The 18,143-nt window shown below is 43.0% G+C and overlaps 1 protein-coding gene and 1 long non-coding RNA gene across 2 annotated transcripts in view; one reads left to right on the top strand and one right to left on the bottom strand.

Moving 5' to 3' along the window:
* The window catches only part of Asic2 (acid sensing ion channel subunit 2), a 1,137,334-nt gene that overhangs the window by 520,304 nt on the left and 598,887 nt on the right, over positions 1-18,143 (top strand). The gene's annotated exons all lie outside the window — the stretch shown is intronic.
* LOC110305190 lies at positions 1,963-12,509 on the bottom strand. Its single transcript, XR_002379141.2, has 3 exons — positions 12,434-12,509; positions 3,431-3,519; positions 1,963-2,095 (listed from the first exon to the last, which is right to left on the bottom strand). It is a non-coding gene; the product is annotated as an uncharacterized LOC110305190 (long non-coding RNA).

The raw sequence follows: 18,143 nt of genomic DNA, 5'->3' as shown, positions 1-18,143 counted from the left end.
ACTCTAGAAAGTGCAGCTGTTGTGCCCGTGGGGTCTGAATTGTCTCCTGAGCTTGGCTAGTCCTCTTGAGCTTCCCCAACCTTCTATGTTCCCACAGAGGCCAGGCTTTCTCAGCAGCTGCCTAGATTTTCTGATGGCCCCTGGCAAGCTGAGCTTTGCTGAGCCCCGTAGCCCCCACTTGTCTGTGGGGGGGGGTAGTGCTGGATCCAGCTGCTGACAGGCAACAGTTCTCTGGTTGGGGCTGGTTATATGATCCAGGTAGATCATAAGGGACTTCTAGTTGCAAAGAAACAGAATCTGGCAATCAAATGCTAATTAGGCAGGCTCTATTTCTTAAGGGTTGCATGCAAAAGGTGGGTGTACTCAATTCAAAGAAAATAACCTTAAAATCCCCGTCCATCCAAATTCTTTCTTGTAAGACATTACCCCCTCATAACTCTTTCCTCTAACCTCCACAACAGCCCCCTCATTTCCCCCTCTGGTCTCTTCTGTCCTTTCTCTCCTCCCATTTCCCCTCCCATCCCTCTCTTTCCCCTTTCCCCATCTTCTCCCTCTCTCTGTCTCTCCCTATTTCCTTAGCCTTCTCCCCCACTCTGTTCTACCCCTCTCTGCCTCTCTCTCCTCCCCTTCCACTCCTTCCTAAGGCTCTTTGCCCAAGCCTTTCTTCTCCCTTACATCTTTAATATGTAGATCAAAACCTTGACAACTTCAGCATTCCCTCCACAGCTCCCTTTAACTGAGTTCTCCACTAGACATAAGCTGGAATCTGATCCAGCTAGCAACAACCCTCCTCCCACCAAGCTGCAGGGTGAGAGATGAGCAATCACTGTCCCTGTTAAAGTCACTTCCGTGTTACAATTTGCAGACTGTTCTCCATCTCTGTTAATGCAATTGCTTGAAGGGCACTTTAAGGATAATCATTATCCATTGATTTCTTTTTTGGTCTGAAGCTTTTTATTCCTCCCAATAAGCTCTGCCAAGTGCTGGCTGCTGGTTCTTATTTTTTAACTGAGGAAAAACTCCGTTGTTTAGAGGGTTTCTAATCCGAGGTCCCTGGATACTCTTAGTGAGGCCAGGTGGACATTCTCTTTTACCCTTTGGTGAGAAAATTCATCTTTTGGCTAGGATTTAAGGATTTCTTCTGGGAAAAACCTCAATGCCACCACAGTATTTCCTGTGTCACATGGTTAATAGCCATCTTCCCCTTCCAGGAGGCAGCTATTCAGGGCTTATACCCCATTGGATGATTTCCTAGGGAGTGATAGAAAGGTAGTGGTAGAAAGATTTTCTCTATTAAGAAATGGAGACTGCCCCCAGTCCCCTATGCCACTGCTGTTCTTCCCAGGAACAGCAGAAAAGGAGCCTGCTGATAGAAAATCACACCCAAAAGTACAGGGACAGCAGCAGAACCTTTGTTTAGAACAAGTTTTGAAAAAAAGCTAAAAGGTACTGGGACTACAGGATTCTGGGAAAGAACCCTGAATGGAAAGATGTGGCTAAGGAGTTGTCTTCTTCCTACGAGCCTTAGTTCAAGTATGGTTCCAGGTCTGCAGCCAGAGATCTGGGAAGTACCATTTGCTCCTATCCACCCTGGCTAGAAGGCAGTTCCTGGGGGTCCTCACCTGGTGCTGCATTTCATCTGTTCTGAGCTAAATTGTGCTTATGTGCCCTGTGGTTGGAGTAAAGGGATAGGAGGAGTCGTTTTCAGTATGCCTTCTTTGAGGGTGTGGTACTGACAATTTACTACCCCCAGTCCCCTGTACCACTATGGTTTCTAGGGCACAATGCCCAGGGATGTCCCAATAGTCTGTGCAGGATGCTGTAGCTTCAATAAGTGACAAATGGGAATGTGTGTTTGCACACTAGGTGTGCATGCACACTTGCATAGTAATAGCGTACATACCTAGCAGAACCTCTTGGTTTAATATCCTTAGCATTCACCAGTCAAATCATTTTCAGGGATGTGGAAAACAGTGTGGCTACTTTTATTAACCCAACAGAACAAATTGGGTGATTTTCCCCCCAAATACTCTATCACTGTGCTGCATCCTGAGCGTGATGTTTTGATGTAGAAATGTGTGGCTCTTCCAGGCCCCTGGAACAGAAAATGAAAAGACCACTTTTCAGTTCAAATATTCATTGCAACAGGGGAACAAAGCCAAGGAAATTATTTCCTCACCTACCCCAGCCAAAGCATACTCATTGAGAGTGAGCTTCCTTCCTCCTTGTTAACATCTCATTTCTGGTCCTTCCTACCCACTTTCCAAACCCACCCTTGGTGCACAGAAGCAAGCTGGGCTGGCTCACCAGGGAGGTAGCCAGATAAGTCAAGGAGAACAGAATAGAAGGGAAAATGGAGAGAGAGGCACCAAGAGCTGCTTACTGCCTATTCAAAAATGGCATCTCAGCTGACAGCTGATTGTAAGGGACAGGACAGACAGAGGGATAGGAAGGTAGAGTGAACTAGTGGGAATTCCTCAGTTGACGCCTTCACATCTGCAGAGAGGCATTCGAAAGGGTGTTCCCTCACAAATCCTGACTCTGAGAAAGAAATTGAGGGAAGAAGAGAGCCAGGCATCAGGAAGGTAGAGTGAACTAGTGGGAATTCCTCAGTTGACGCCTTCACATCTGCAGAGAGGCATTCGAAAGGGTGTCCCCTCACAAATCCTGACTCTGAGAAAGAAATTGAGGGAAGAAGAGAGCCAGGCATCTCCCAAGTGGCCCACTGGTTTGCCGGCTCTGGGAGCAACCAGAGTGAGAGGGCTTAATCTTGAGGTGTGAGGACAGATGGGCTGGCACATGGCAGGATAATGACAAGGAGGAGAAGAGGTTGTCTTCACTCTTGCAGGCACCTCAGGCTGACTCAGAAAGACAGGCAACAAGATGGGATGTTGATCTTAATGACCCTTCTTAGATGTTCAAACTACCTTGTAACCATTAGAAGAACAGCCAGAGATGCATGTTGTAGTAGATACTCAATTTCAATAGGAGTTTTCCACCCTCTCTTAGATCATTTAATTTCCAAATAAAAGACACAAAACCTTTGTACTTATAATAAGCCTTTAAATCACCCAAGTTAGGCAGATATCTACCCTCTGAGCTATTAGTGTCTTCTTCCCTATCAATAACTCCAAATTATAAACTTGTCATGCTCTTAACTCCTATTGTCCAGCCCTCATGGCCATGTTTTCATGACTCACAAACCTCATGGTGTCTTCTCCTCTCTCCACCTTCTCCCCTTTTTGTGGTCTCCTCCAACACCAAACCCAGGAACCAAAACATCACCTACCCTGACATAAGCTATCAGCATCTTTATTTAACCAATAGTTTTAAATTAAGGAGCAAGGTCACATAACATCACTTGGTATACCTGCGGCTTCTCTTGTCCATGGAGGCAATCAGGGCCAGTATTTAGCATTACAATACATACCAACAGACCGCAACAGATGTACAAAGCATGTCTGTGTCCCAAGATTCAGAAGACTGCTGCACAAAGTCACATGGTGAGAGCTTTTCTCTCTGTTAAAAAAAAAAAAAAAAAGAAAAGAACAAAGGAAAAAAAGTTCAAACAAGAAAACAAAACAAGATGTACTGGCTGGTCTTGTGTGTCAACTTGACACAAGCTGGAGTTATCACAGAGAAAGGAGCCTCCCTTGAGGAAATGCCTCCATAAGATCCAGCTGTAAGGCATTTTCTCAATTACTGATCAAGGATGGGAGGATCCATTGTGAGTGGTGCCATCCCTGGGATGGTATCCCTGGGTTCTACAAGAAAGCAAGCTAGGGGAAGCAAGCCAGTAAGTAGCATCCCTCCATGGCCTCTGCATCAGCTCTTGCCTCCAAGTTCCTGCCTTATGTGAGTTCCAGCCCAGACTTCCTTTGGTGATGAACAGCAATGTGAAAGTGTCAGCTGAGTAAAGCCGTTCCTCCTCAATTTGCTTCTTGGTCATGATGTTTTGTGCAGGAATACAAACCCTGACTAGGACACAAAGAATGACAAACCCCACAGTCCTGTAAATATTCCATGAGCCAATTAGCTTTCATGTGTTATGTGTGCATATGCATGTGTGAGTGTGGTGTACATGTAATGTCTATGCACATGTGTGTGTTAGTGTGCTGTATGGGCACAGAGACTAGAGGGGGGCATTGAAAGGTCCTTTATTATTTCTCATTTCTTCCTTTGAAGAAGGCTGGCAACCAACAAATCCCTGCATTCTTTCTGCCTTCTGCACCCCAAGTCACTAGAGTTACAGGTACACCTGGGACCACACCCTAAGTGTTATGTGGGTGATGTAGTCCAGATTGAGGTCCTCACACTTGTACAATGACTGCAGTTATCTGATGAACCATCTTCTCATTCTCCTATTACCATATTGTCATCGTGTCCTGTGCACAGTTTCTCTGCATGCAGTAGCATTCAGAGTCTCTCTCAGTATTCATATATGCATACAATGATTTTTTTTGCATTCATTCATACATATGCATTCATTGTCAGGTTTTACAAAATTGAGATAATACACTGTTGTCCTGAAACTTGCTTGCTTCTCCAGACAACATTCGTGGGCCTCATTCCCTGCCAATTCATACAAAACATTACCAGTCATTGCCAAAGTTTCACAAGGCTAGTGATGTGGGTAGGCCCCAAGGGAGCACCCAGCCCTTTGATGAATGATGTTTCTATGTTTTTCTAGGCATCCCCAGGTGTGCCTGGAGTACCCCTTTGTGACTCCCACTAAAGTCATGGCAGTGAGGTTCTTTCCTGAGGAGGACCTGCCAAGAAAGGAGGGTTGGAGATGTGAGACTGCTCCCTATTAACAAACAGGGAAAACGCTTGCTCTGTGCCCGTGGAGCTGTCTTCATACAGAGACACACTAAAAATAGTCCACCTGTCTCCTCATCACTCTGTTTATTAAACTGTCTTTCGTAAGGAGGCTCAGCATATCCAGTAGGGTTTAAAAATACACACTCCAACAATTCAGCTGCCGAGCAGATGAAATGGTGCCTCCCACTTAAGGAGTTCGTGCCTGCTGCTCTGGCACACTGAAGCTCTTCATGTAAGAGCTGGTTCTGGGTGGATACCAGCCAGTGGGAAAACAGAGTGGCCTGCTAACTTCCCTACCCACTCTGCCCACAGCTGGGGGATAGCAGTCTAGTTAGTTGTGTCACTTAAACTCCAGTTTCTAGGAACAAAAGAAATGCCTAGTGTTAAATAAAGAAAGATTTTTTTTTCTTAAGATTTCATTTTGGGGTGTGTGTGTGTGTGTGTGTGTGTGTGTGTGTGTATGCATTGCATACAGGTATTTTCACATGAAGTAAAGGGTGTTGAATTCCCTGGAGCTGGAGTCTTTCTGAGCTGCCCAAGAAGGGATGCTATGACAGAAACTCAAGTCCCCTGGAAAAGTGCACTTAACCACAGAGTCATCTCTCTATCCTGTAAATAATACACTTAGAGCAATTAGCCTAGTAAGTGAGCTGTCGTATTAAACCTTACATCACCACTGTTCTTATTGACCTATACAAATACAAATGTTGTGTATAGTTCAGCTGAACTGTGGCATCGTCACTCTCATCTCTATAAATGGTGTCACTGGCAGCCAGCTATTTGATTTAAAACATTAAGTTGGAAATGGAAAGCTAGACTTGGCTGATAAATATTTTTTATTGGTTTATAGTATTTATTTGTTTTCCTGGTTATTGCATGCTTTATTACATTCTAAATAACAGAAGTGTGCAACTTGGAAAATGTGAGATTCTACATTAGTCTCTGTCTAAAATAAGCACTGCAAAAAAAAAAAAAATGGCTGAGTGCTTAAAGTCCTGATTCCTGAGGTCTTGCCCTGAGAAAGTGGCCCCACTTTACCTCTGAGCTGACCAGCTTTCAGGCCCCCTGGTTCTTCCCTCCTATTGCTGTGTACAGTGTCCTCTTGGATTCCACTCATGTAGACTGATCAGCCTATCACCACTCTCTACCCATGGTCATGGTTTCAGAAGGTTTAGTGGTGGGGATGTTATGGCAGAGCAGAATGGAGTAGCGCTACAGCATAGCAGCCAGGAAGCAAAGAAGGGGAGTGCCAGGGTCTTCCTCTCTGGAAACAGCCTCACAGGTACACTCATAAGCATGCCTTACTGATCTCCATGGTAATTCTAAATCAGCCAAGGTGGCATTGAAGACTAATTATCACATCCATTCAACAAACAACAACATTCATTATACAACAGTTCAAAGAGTAAGCATAGCCTTTTAGTGACATAGAACCTTCCATATCAGTCCCCAATTATTAAGTTGTTATGTGTCACACCTACTAGGCACTAGGACAGTGAACCCTAACTATGATGGTATATAGCTAGGATATCAGTGACAACAATAAAAACAAGAACTAGCAGCTCATCGTTCATGGATCAGATGTGTACACGCTGCCTGAATGGTCACATTTGATTCCTTTAATTACCCAAAGGGAGCAGTGTTATTATTCCCATTTCACAGATGAGGAAGAAGGCCCAGAGGAGAAAATGGCACCTTAGGGCTCATATCATGAAATGTCAGAGCTCTTATTTGAAACCCAGACTCCGAAGAGTTGTAATATGTCATAGAGACTTGAGTAGCTTGGTCTTGATGGGGGTACCAATATATTCAAGATATAGTTAGATGGATCTGTAAGCCCATGCAAGTAAGATTCCTTTCTCCTGGGAGGATGACAAAGGAGCCAGGACAAGCTTCCTGAAGACAGTACGCACAGCTTGTCACTGAATGCTGATATGGTTCCTGAAAATATGAAGAGTGTAGTGTGGGAGGAGAGAGCAGTGTAAGCCAGGACCTTAGGACACGGCACAGCCTGGCTTTTGGAGGATAGAGTGGTCAAGTGAGAAACTGGGGGAGGAAACCACAGATATTATTAGTCGTGAGATCTCAAAGTCTCACAGATGACAGGCAGCTACCAAGAGACTCACAATACAGAGTAGAAAGGTCACTGGCCAGTTGTAGAAGGTCCAATGTCCATCAAGCACTCACATGAAGGATGGATATGCAGGAGAATGGGGTCCTGAAGAGCTTGGACTGGAAAACCTAGGAAGACCTGGTCCCATAGAAAGCTCAACAAAGCAACTGCACTGTAAGCACATGTAGATCTTGACCCAGCACCTTCCCCGCTTTGCTAGTTGATACTGTTTGTGAGAGACAAACCTCCTCTGGGGTTCCTATTGATGAAATTGCTCTGAAACCTCCAGTTCCATGGACTTCACTCATGTCTTTTTTTCCAGTGCTGTTAATGGTGAAGATCTGCTGGTGAAGACTGATTCTGCTACTCTAGCATTTTGACTTTAGATTCCTAAATGTGCTCCCATTGCTTTCACAGGCTGAACTGATTCCAGATCAAGTTCAAGATAGTGCATAGGGTCTTGACTATGCAACCTCCTTGTGGCATTTTTTAGCCTTCTAAGTTCTAAATGAATGTAGTCTCTCTTCCCCCATTTAATTCATGGAGTCAAGAGGCAACTACCTCCCTTATTCTATAGCTAATACCTGTGTTAATACAAGTCTGCATGTACTGCTTGGTTAACACTACTTCCTGGTGATTTTTACAGATGTGTTATGGAAGCAGAACAGTGCTGTGATTTCCCCCCAGAGTCCACCAACTGGGAGAGATGTATGTTGATGATGTAGCTGACTAAAGTCTCCCCCGGTTGAATGAAAAGTTGACTCTATCTGACAATTAAGTTTTCTAATTTTCAGCATAATCATCCTCATGCCACAGCAAATCTGGGGGGAGATTTACCAAATGGAAATGTTGAAGAAGAGCTTCCAGAGACCAGAGAGAAAGTCATAACTGGGGACTGAATCTCTCTCTGACTTTGGAAGCTGGTTTATGAGATGAGCTAAAGTTCTGGGGGAGTGGGGGGAGAGGGGGCAAAAATTGCAGGCCCATGAGCAGTTCAGCCAGGTGTCTGTTGACATCACATACTCTATCTAGGTTCTCTGGGAATATATGGATGAGGGCTGATGTGGTCTTGGGAGGTTAGCCCACACTCACATCAGAGAGGACTTAGGGTGGCTGTTGTCTTCAAACACTAACACTCTACATGGAGAAGGCACTCTGCCAGGCCTGAGCTGCATCAGCCGTGTGGGCTTTGATATTAGGCCAACTTGAGTTCAGACCCAGCCTGGCCCTTGCTAGAAATTGAAAGCTTGTGTTGATAAGTATGTCCCCTTCTATTAAATGGAGGTACACTTGGATCAATCTCAAAAGGCTACAATAGGGATTAAGTCCAAGAAGAGGTGTTGACAGTGTGAAGGGACAGGCTGGATGCTAACAGAAATGGTAATCATCATTACCAGCCAAGATACAAGCACAAAAAGCCAGATGGATAGGAATCTCACTCCATGAGCAAATCAGAGGAATACATACAGAAGAGGAAAAGTTGGCTCAAACTAGGTCTGCAGTGCTGGGAGACCCCTGGGCATCCAAGACCACATTCTTCAACCTAGGTTGTTCTTTTGTTTTCTTCCTGACCCACAAAGGTTGCCCCAGCATGGGAAGCCTCCACCTACACTCAAATTGGAGAGTAAGCTTGAGTTCACTGGGTGCTGGGAGCACAGCCGATGTGAGCCATTAGAGTCGGCTTAGCAGCCAGCGCCAAATGGCTTATCTCTGCTTCCCAGTGGAGCCAAATCAAATCCATGAAAAATATTAGGGTTTTTTTTCCAAGCCATGTTGAGTAAACCAGATGCTGGCAGCAGACAGCTAATTGGCTTGTGTTATTCTCTGTTGGAAAACATTGAACTCAACAGTGAGGTTCACCTTCCAGGACTGGGAGCTTTGTCACCCGTCAACTCTACTGATCTATGCTCCATCTCCTCCACCACCCGGCCCACTAATTCTTCCTGGTGGGAGGAAACCTTGCATCAGTGGGATGAGCAACAGCAGGAGAGAGAGAGAGAGAGAGAGAGAGAGAGAGAGNGAGAGAGAGAGAGAGAGAGAGAGAGAGAAAGAGAGCTACAATTTGGTCCTTCTACCCAAACCACAGCCACGCTTCAGGCTTCTGTCGACCATGTGTTTACCAGAGAAACATTTACCGAGTGGCTGCTGTGAAGAGAGAGGAATAGATACAACATTTCTGATATTTAGGGATGTTCAGACCCAGAACATCTGTGGGATGATTCCATACACTCGTGCTGTAACTTCCAGGCAGTATTGGCTATTCCTTCCTGTGTTATTAAATTATTCCAAAAATTAGAAGCTTAAATGGGCAATCTGTTTTGTTTATGTAGGCTTGCTTGCATGTGTGGATGTATGTGCATATGGGTGAGAGTACTGTGTGGATGCATGTGCACATGTGTGAGAGTACATACATGTGTGGATGCATGTGTACATGTGTGAGAGTTCATTATGTGTGGATGCATATACAGGAAGAACAATACCTGTTAGCTCATGGATTTCATGGAAGTTACCTAGGTGGATGATTCCCTCACAAGGTGTTTCTTGAAGTTAGAGTCAGGCTGGTGGCTAGGGAATTTATTATTTGAATCCAGGAACAAGGAAGATGTATGCTCAAACTAAGTCTCAAAGGTGGAGGACCTGAGGTTTTTGTTTGTGGTTGGTGAAGACTTAGGTCTTTGCTTTTTTTTTTTTTTGTTTTGTTTTGTTTTGTTGTTGTTTTGTTTTGTTTTGTTTTGTTTTGTTGTGGTTTTTTGAGGCAGAGTTTCTCTGTGTTGCCCTGGCTATTCCAAAACTCCTCTGTAGACTAGGCTAGCCTCGAACTCAGAGATCCAACTGCCTCTGCCTCCCAAGTGCTGGGAATAAAGACATGTGCCACCACTGTCCTGCTGAGTTAGGTTATTCTTAATGTGTCACTCTTCACAAGTTGACTGTTTTGTATCATGGAGTTGGGTTCCCCTAGACCAAGGGGATAAAAGTAGGGGCAAATATCAGTAGACAGGGCTCTTTAGAAGCCATGATCAAGGCTAACTATATTCTTTTTCATGATATGCTCTTTGAAAATAAGTTTTAGATTTAATCAATAGTGGAATGAATAGACTGAGGAATAGATGGATGGATGGACAGATGTAATGGTCCCCTTAGCTAAGATTCCCAAATCCTTTTCTTTATGATAAAGCATAGTGTTCAGGGTTTGGTCTTATATCATGAAAGTTATATAACCTTGAAGGGACCATGTAGAATAAAATGGCCCACTTCATTCTAAAGGTAAGCCTGGGGGATGGTACAAGCTGTCAAACGTTAGACCACTCAGTAGTAAATCAGGACTGCCATGACAGACTTCTCTTTCAATGTTTCTTCTCCAACAACACGGAAAAGTACTGTGTGCACTTGACCCAGAATTCCTACCTGCCTCATAGAGAGATAGAGAGGAAATCACAAAAAAGTAGTGTGTGCACTTGACCCAGAATTCCTACCAGCCTCATACAGAGATAAAGAGGAAATATAACTTGTTGAAGTCCAAAACCATATGGGATTCACTGACCCAGACACCTCCTCTGCTTTGATCCAAGGGCCCATTGATTTTTGTTCATTCAGCAGATCCAGTCCCACTCCGGACACCAAATGTTGCCATGGGACTTTATTTAGAACAGGGTACTCAACACCATGCTCCCTGGCATGTCTCAGAATGCTTTGCTGCTTTCAGGTATACCTGTCTATAAATTCACTCCTTGTCAGTCTAGGACTTTCTTAAGTGGATCTTTCCCTCTACTGAAACATCCCTGTGGATGCACCATAAACGTTGACATTTCTCCAGAGCAGGATGTTTTTGAAAAAATATTTTAGATGAATGCCAGGCCAGGCTTCACGAAATGTCATGGTGACTTTCCAAAGAGACCTGCCAGGAGCTAGGGTGAGTAAAAATAGCCACTGCTCTGTGTGGATGTGAAAAGAGTAAAGATCACAGAGAGACGAGTTTATTTGTTTTTTAAATAATTATTTCTAAGTGGTTCTGGGCCTGCAGAATGCGTCAGACAGACAGGCAGGCAGGCAGGCAGGCAGGCAGGCAGGCAGAAGCTCTATGTCTGACACCAGAGGGAGAAGGCAGAGAAGGGCAGCAGATGGGAGAGAGGGGGATGGAGTCTCTGGTTCTAGCCCCAGCCAAGAATTTTATAAAGCTTGGAAAACCCCTCTTGGATAGCAAGCCTCAGTTTCTCCAGCTGGACTAGAATGTGAGGGGAATAAAAGCAGCTAGGAAATACTATGCAAATGGATACATATAGAAAATGGGGAAAATACACACATTTTAAAAAACAGTGCAGACAGAGACTTGGGCAAAGAGAAGGCGAATTTTCATTCAAGGGGGAGATCAGCACCCCGGACAGATCCAGCCAACTGTGCTTTCCCTGACTGTTCAGTCAGGGTTGTCGCTCGACTTTACAGTCATAAGATATCTTCCAGGCAGCTAGATAAGCACAGAAGGTTGACATCTGACATCTGGACTCATCTTCTGGGCGATCTCTTTCTGGAATTATAATCCGTGGGCTAACTGAGATTCTGAGGCAGAAATTAGTTCCCCACTTCCTGTGAGGCTGAATACAGAAACCAACACTTGCCAAGCACTGGCCCTCCAGCATCAAATTAGCATATTAGTTAAAATACACATACATACACAGCCACAGCATTGGCGATTAGGAGCTCCAGAGGCTGTAGTATCTCTCCACTCTCAGTTTGGGGAGGGGAAACCTTGGATCTCATAGACCCCACTGCCTGGGTTAAGCTACCTGTCGTTTGGAATTCGTAAGAATGATGGTGCCTTACAGATATTTGGTTCAGGTCCCAGCATGCTCAGTGTATGAATCTAGAATCTGGAAGGGTGAAAAGAAACATTAAACACTTGCATATTCCAGGCCCTTAATAAATAACTAAACAATGTGGTTTAATTTAATTCTTAAGAGATAAATCTGGGGCTGGAGAGATGGCTTAGTGGTTAAGAGCACTGACTGCTTTTCCAAAGGTCCTGAGTTCAAATCCCAGCAACCACATGGTGTCTCACAACCATCCTTAATGAGATCCAGCGCCCTCTTCTGGTGTGTCTGAAGACAGCTACAGTGTACTTACTTATAATAATAAATAAATAAATCTTTGGGCCGGAGCGAGCAAAGCCAGAGTAAGCAGGGCCAGAGAGAGAGAGAAGAGGGGCCGAAGAGAGAAAAAAAGTGTCTGAAAACAGCTACAGTATACTTACACATAAATAATAAATAAGTCTTTAAAAAAAGAGAGATAACTCTGAAGCAAGATTTGTCACTTCTCTCTTGCATAAGATTCTTTGATACATTTTCATTAATATTCTAGATAGCATACAAATTGGGTTCCAATATGTCACTTTGTACAGGCTTATCATTGTACTATGTCCACAAATACCCTCTTTTTTCACCCCCTTTCATAGTTTTACACCTATAAGGAGCTTAAATATCAGAGTGTAGAAGAACCAGTAGTTACCTGATGTAGATGCTAGTCTGATTCCAGATGATCCAACAGCCAAAGCCATGTTCTTTCCCTTGAAAAAATGGTTGCTTTTGCACAGCTGGATTTTATAAATGATTGAAAGGTTCAACTGTCAAAGGTCAGCTTTCACAACGCAGGGTGAATTGAGGCAGGGTGTAGAGAAGGCGACTGATCACTCAGCAGATCTTTCTCTGAGGAAACAAAGCTTGATTCTCTGAGGGCCAGTGAGAAGCTCCGTGAGGCTGACAGAAAGGGTGAGGAAACATACACACACACACACACACACACACACACACAGTGGATGAAGCAAATTTCAATAAGCTCCAAACATTTTATATACATACATACACACACATATACATACATACATACATACATACATACATACATACACACACATAACACATTTGGTAGATGGAACAAAGCTCCAAACAACTTTACATATATACATACATATATACATACATATATACATACATATGTACATATGTTTGGTGGATAAAGCAAAGTTCCAACAAGCAAGCTCCAATGACTTTACTTTTTTTCTCTTAGCCTTTTATACCACCTAAGACAAAAAAATTCTCTATGTAAAAAATAAAAAAAAGATTACCTCACAGCTACAAGTTACATATTCTTTAAAAACAATTGCCACTAGAACATATTCTTCAGGAACAGATTAAAAGCATTACACAAAAGGAGAGGATTATTGATTATGCTGTCTTCTTTCAAAACCAGACCTAATGAAACATCTCCCATCTATCTTTCTCTCCACAACTTCATTGTAAGCCCACAGCAATAACTTTTGTCAATGATGAACAAAGTTTAATCAAGTCAGTCTACCGTAGCAAGTTTTCCCCTATGCTTAGCTGACAATAATTTGTATTTACCAATAAGCAGATAATCATCTATCTTATATCTTAATTTTGAAGACTTGTTCAGCTAAACTAGTTAATCATCTAGTCTCTACTCCTATACACAGATTTACTCTTAACTCATAACCTTATCTTTTCATGGTGCACACTGAACCCTGTGGCAACATCACTAGATCACAAGATCTAGGGACTTGGACCCAACCTAGAATGAATGTTTTTCTTTGAACATTAACTTGTCCCAAGCCTATTTTTCTCTGCCAAGTACAATAATGTGCTAGTAACACATGAAATCTCACTGTATTCCTTTTTGAACCTATTGCAGTCCTCACTGTCCTTCAAGGGAGGGGCACATTGTACTCTTCATTCTAACTTCATTATATCTTTCTGGCAAAACAACTTAAGCTCCTTAAAGTTTCCATCAACTACTCTTACTTCCTAAAAAATTTTAAATCAAATTAGGAATTCTATAAAATCATTAATCCATTCAAATAATATTATTTTATGAAAGTTCATCTTCATAGTGACTTGCAGGAAAATTGCCCAGTAGAGTGGCCTGTCTCCCAAGAAATTATCTCTTCCACACCCAATCACACCATACAGGAGAAATATAGCAATGACAAACATGAGAAGGAACAGCAGCTGCAAGAAGCAGTCCAGAGATGAACCCCCAGAGCTGTGGCTCTCTGAGGTACATCCATCATACCTACGTGAAATGGTGAGCCGTCTTCAGAAAGTTCACTTGCCCACTACAGCTCCTCCTGCATGGCATCCACCGTTCAACATAGCCATTTTATACAGAGCTCACAGTCTCTCTTTCTTCCTCTCTCCCTCTCTGTTGTTCTCTGTGTCTGTTTGTCTGTCTCTGTTTCTGTCTCTCCCTCTCTTATACATGTGTGTTGCATACACAAACATTTTCTTTTTCTTTAACTGTAATTAGTTCTATTGCTGACTCAGTCCTAAAACATAATCTTAACAGAAGGTTCTCTGAGCTTTTTTCCTTTGCCCTTGCCCATGTGAAGAATTCCACTTTGTCCTTTAAGGCCCAGCCCAGATGTTGGCTGAATGTCAGTAAGCTTTCAAACTCTCTCCTCCATTCTCCCATCACACACACACACACACACACACACACACACACACACACACACACACATACACCACCTTCAACAAAAGTCATTTTCTAACAATCCTTGAATCTCAGATGCCTAGTGCTGTGTCAAGCACCTAGTAGGACCATGCAAAGCACATACAGGAGGAAAGAAGGAATGAAGGAAAGAAGGGAAGATGAATAGAAAGGAAGAAGGAAGATGGGGGAAGAGTCATACAGAAATAATAGAATTTAAGACAATGCAATTAGTGTGCATGACGCTGACAGCCAACATTTATTGAGATACTTGGCAGTCTATGCTCTGTTCTGGGTGTTTAATGTGTATCATCTCATTTAATGCTTGCAATAACCCTGAGGTAAGTACTATTATCACCCCAATTAAGCAGATTAAATTTCTCTTTCAAAGCCACACAGCTAATTAAAAGATTTTTAGTAGAAGATTTAGAAGATAAATCTAAAAGATTCAGAAGGAATGTTTTAGTAGAAGATCTAATTAGTGGAAGATTAGTAGAAAATAATTAAAAGTTTGAACCCTAGCAGTTTGGAAGCAGAGCTTTTCCAAGACCTGTATGTCTGTGCTGTTTAGACTACAGAGACAGGAACAAGTCCTAAGGTGCAGCTTTGCCAGGTCTTACTCACTTAGCTTTGCACATCAGGTGTCAGCTGGCTTAGCTGGATAATCTTCTGCTTCCCCATCTAAACTGTGGTATCAATCCTATCTACCTTGAAGGGTTGTGCAAGGATGATGCATCTATCATAATGAGCTGCCAAGTACCAGCCTCTGCTTGGAGAGGGGTTGAGGAAGGGGTGTCTGGGAGCAGCAAAACAAAGGACTCAAAGTCACACACTGGGTCCAAGCTGACTGCCTATGTTCTGCTCAAGACAGCTTTCAGATTCTTCCTCCTCCTCCTCCTCCTCCTCCTCCTCTTCCCCCTCCCCCTCTCCCCTCCTCTTCCTCCTCTTTCTTCTTCTTCTTCTTCTTCTTCTTCTTCTTCTTCTTCTTCTTCTTCTTCTTNCTTCTTCTTCTTCTTCTTCTTCTTCTTCTTCTTCTTCTTCTTCTTCTTCTTCTTCTTCTTCTTCTTCTTCTTCTTCTTCTTCTTCTTCTTTCTCTCGCTCTCTCTCTCCCTCTCTCTCCCATTCTAAAAAATTCTCTGGATAGCTCATCTTTTGCAGATCAAAAGCCAAAGCCCAGTCTTACATATCAATTTAGTCATTTCTTCAGGTTCCCCTTTTATTATCTTATGAATCAGCATTTCAGGCCCCTAACTCCTTGATTCTTAAAAAGAGACAGTAAGCAGAAGCACAAGCAATAAGATAGCTAGGTAGGACCCTGTCTTGAAATTACCATTTCTATAACACCTGGTCTGGACCTAAACTGCCTCTGTCCCAGGCTGACCTTTAACCATGGATCTGCCTGCCTTTGTGAGCACCAACCAACCAACCAACCAACCAACAAACAAATAAACAAAAACTTATCTGGGTGGGATCTTGCCTTGCAATCACCTCTCCATAAATCTCTTTATCCCCTTTCTTAGTATCTGTCTGACAAGCTGGCTCATAGATCAGCTGCCTCTGTTCCTTTATATCTGTGAGGTTCCCTATACATTTCATATTACATTTTTATATTTTGCATAGTTGAGAAATTATATATTTCTGAACTCAGGTTTTCAGCATTCTTTCCCACAGCCTTAAGGACTGTCCTGGAGGTCACAGCATTCTACCATTTTGCTGAGACGTAGACAAACCCTCAGCTCCCAGACTTGCACTGTCTCAGATTATCATGGAGTCATTAACCTTGGCAGAGAGGACATTCCATGAGGGAGAAATGTGAAAATATGAACACTATTATACAAACAAGCCTTATGTCCACATCAACCATCAACACTCATGGAGGCCATGCCCCTGCTGGCTTTTGTTCCAAAAGCAGGAACCATTTCACAACATCTCTTACACATGGCCAAGCAGGACTTGGCAATGAGTCGGCCCATACTTCTGGGACATTTGCCCAGCACTGTTGCCTGATTCCCACACAGTGGGTCTTATATCTCTGCTGCCCCTCACGATTGCCATTCTATTCTGCAGGGGGACTCTGCCCTAGGCATTTTCAGTGACCTCCTTGTTAATGCATCTAGCAAGTATTTATTCAGTGGCTGTACTGCAAGTGCCATTGCAGGCTTTGGGGCTAGAGTGGGAGATTAAATGGACAAGGTTTAGATTCTCATAACCTTGTGTTCTATCATTTATAGCTCATACCGCCATTACATGCAGTGAACACATGAGCAGATGCTTCTCTCCCTCTCTCCATGTACACACACACACACACACACAAATGTGCATATGTGTGTGTGTTTGCATGTTTGTATATGTGTATATGTGTGCACACGCACACAATATTGGCATGGTATACTGGCTGGAGATGGAGCAATGCTCTGTTGTGGAAGGGGCTGAAGGAGATCTCTTAGTAGGCAGCATTTGATCTCAGTTCTCAGTGAGAAAAAGATCCAGGGAGGAGAGAAAATCAAGTATGATAGCCAAGGCAGGTGAGTGAGCATGCCCAGCAAACAGCACAGCCAGCTAAAAGAGAGGCCATGCAAGATCACAGAGCTTATAGAACAGCATGGGTTTGACTTACAGGATAAACAAAAAGGTGAAAATTGACCAAAGACACAATTTCAGAGGTGTTTCCTGTAGCTTACCTGGGCCTCCTAGTCTGAATGTATTTAAATAGGTCCTCTGTTGTAAACTTGCCTTTCTACCTAATACGAAACGAGAAACCCACAGCTGAAACCATAGTCTTTAAATGTCTGAGTTATTTTACTGAGAGACATGAAGATTAATTTCTCTAATCCCCAAAATATCCAGGTTGATAATGCTATGATGTGCAGTTTCTAAAATAAGGACTGTCTTCATACCACACAGACTGTTGCTAGAGCCCGTTAGAGAATCTAGCAGCTTTAAACAAACAAACAAACAAACAAACAAACAAATACAGCTGCACAAGACAATATTGCTCCCCCCTCATAGTTATTGTAGACCAATGAAGTTATTGACAGTAAATTGTGACATTATACAGAAATGTCCATTGTGTGGTGTTCAAGTATAAAAACTGCTGCTGATATTCAACTCCAGCTTCCTCAAACTGGTGTTGACTGGGTGTAGAACAGCCTGCAAAGCTGTTGAGCTCTGCAATAGAGAGTGAGCATGTAAGACATAGAGGGTGATTCTTTCTTACTCTCTGCTTGGATCCAGTTGTGCTTAGACTCCATCCAATGTCTCACAGACCTGTGTAGTCTTCCCCAGACACTACAAAGTGTTAAAATTTAAGGAGTGGCTTCACAGAATTCCATGAAAACTTTCTAATTAGGTAATCTTAAAGCATATGTACACACACACACACATATACATATATATAAATGATATATTTTCCCATTCAGTACATGTCTCATTAGTGATGTTCCCAAGCATCTGATGTCCCAGGTGCTATCTGCACAGGGTGGCTTTCTTTAGGATACATTTGCTTTTGTGTTATTAACTTTCACCTTGAAGGGGCAAATTTTGTGTATCTTCTTTTCTTCAGGAACTATCTGCTAGGTAGCATGTTTTTCAGAGCCAGTCATCACAGGAAGTTATAAAATGCAGTCTGCAGATAGCCATGGGTAGAGTGCTTGCCTACCATTGCAGAGTCTTGTATTCAATCCCTCTGGCTACATAAACTGGGCCTGGTTTA

The sequence above is a fragment of the Mus caroli genome, chromosome 11, assembly GCF_900094665.2.
Source record: "Mus caroli chromosome 11, CAROLI_EIJ_v1.1, whole genome shotgun sequence".
NCBI lineage: Eukaryota > Metazoa > Chordata > Mammalia > Rodentia > Muridae > Mus > Mus caroli.
Note: the sequence above shows the minus strand (reverse complement) of the source record. Positions and strands in the feature narration are given on the sequence as shown.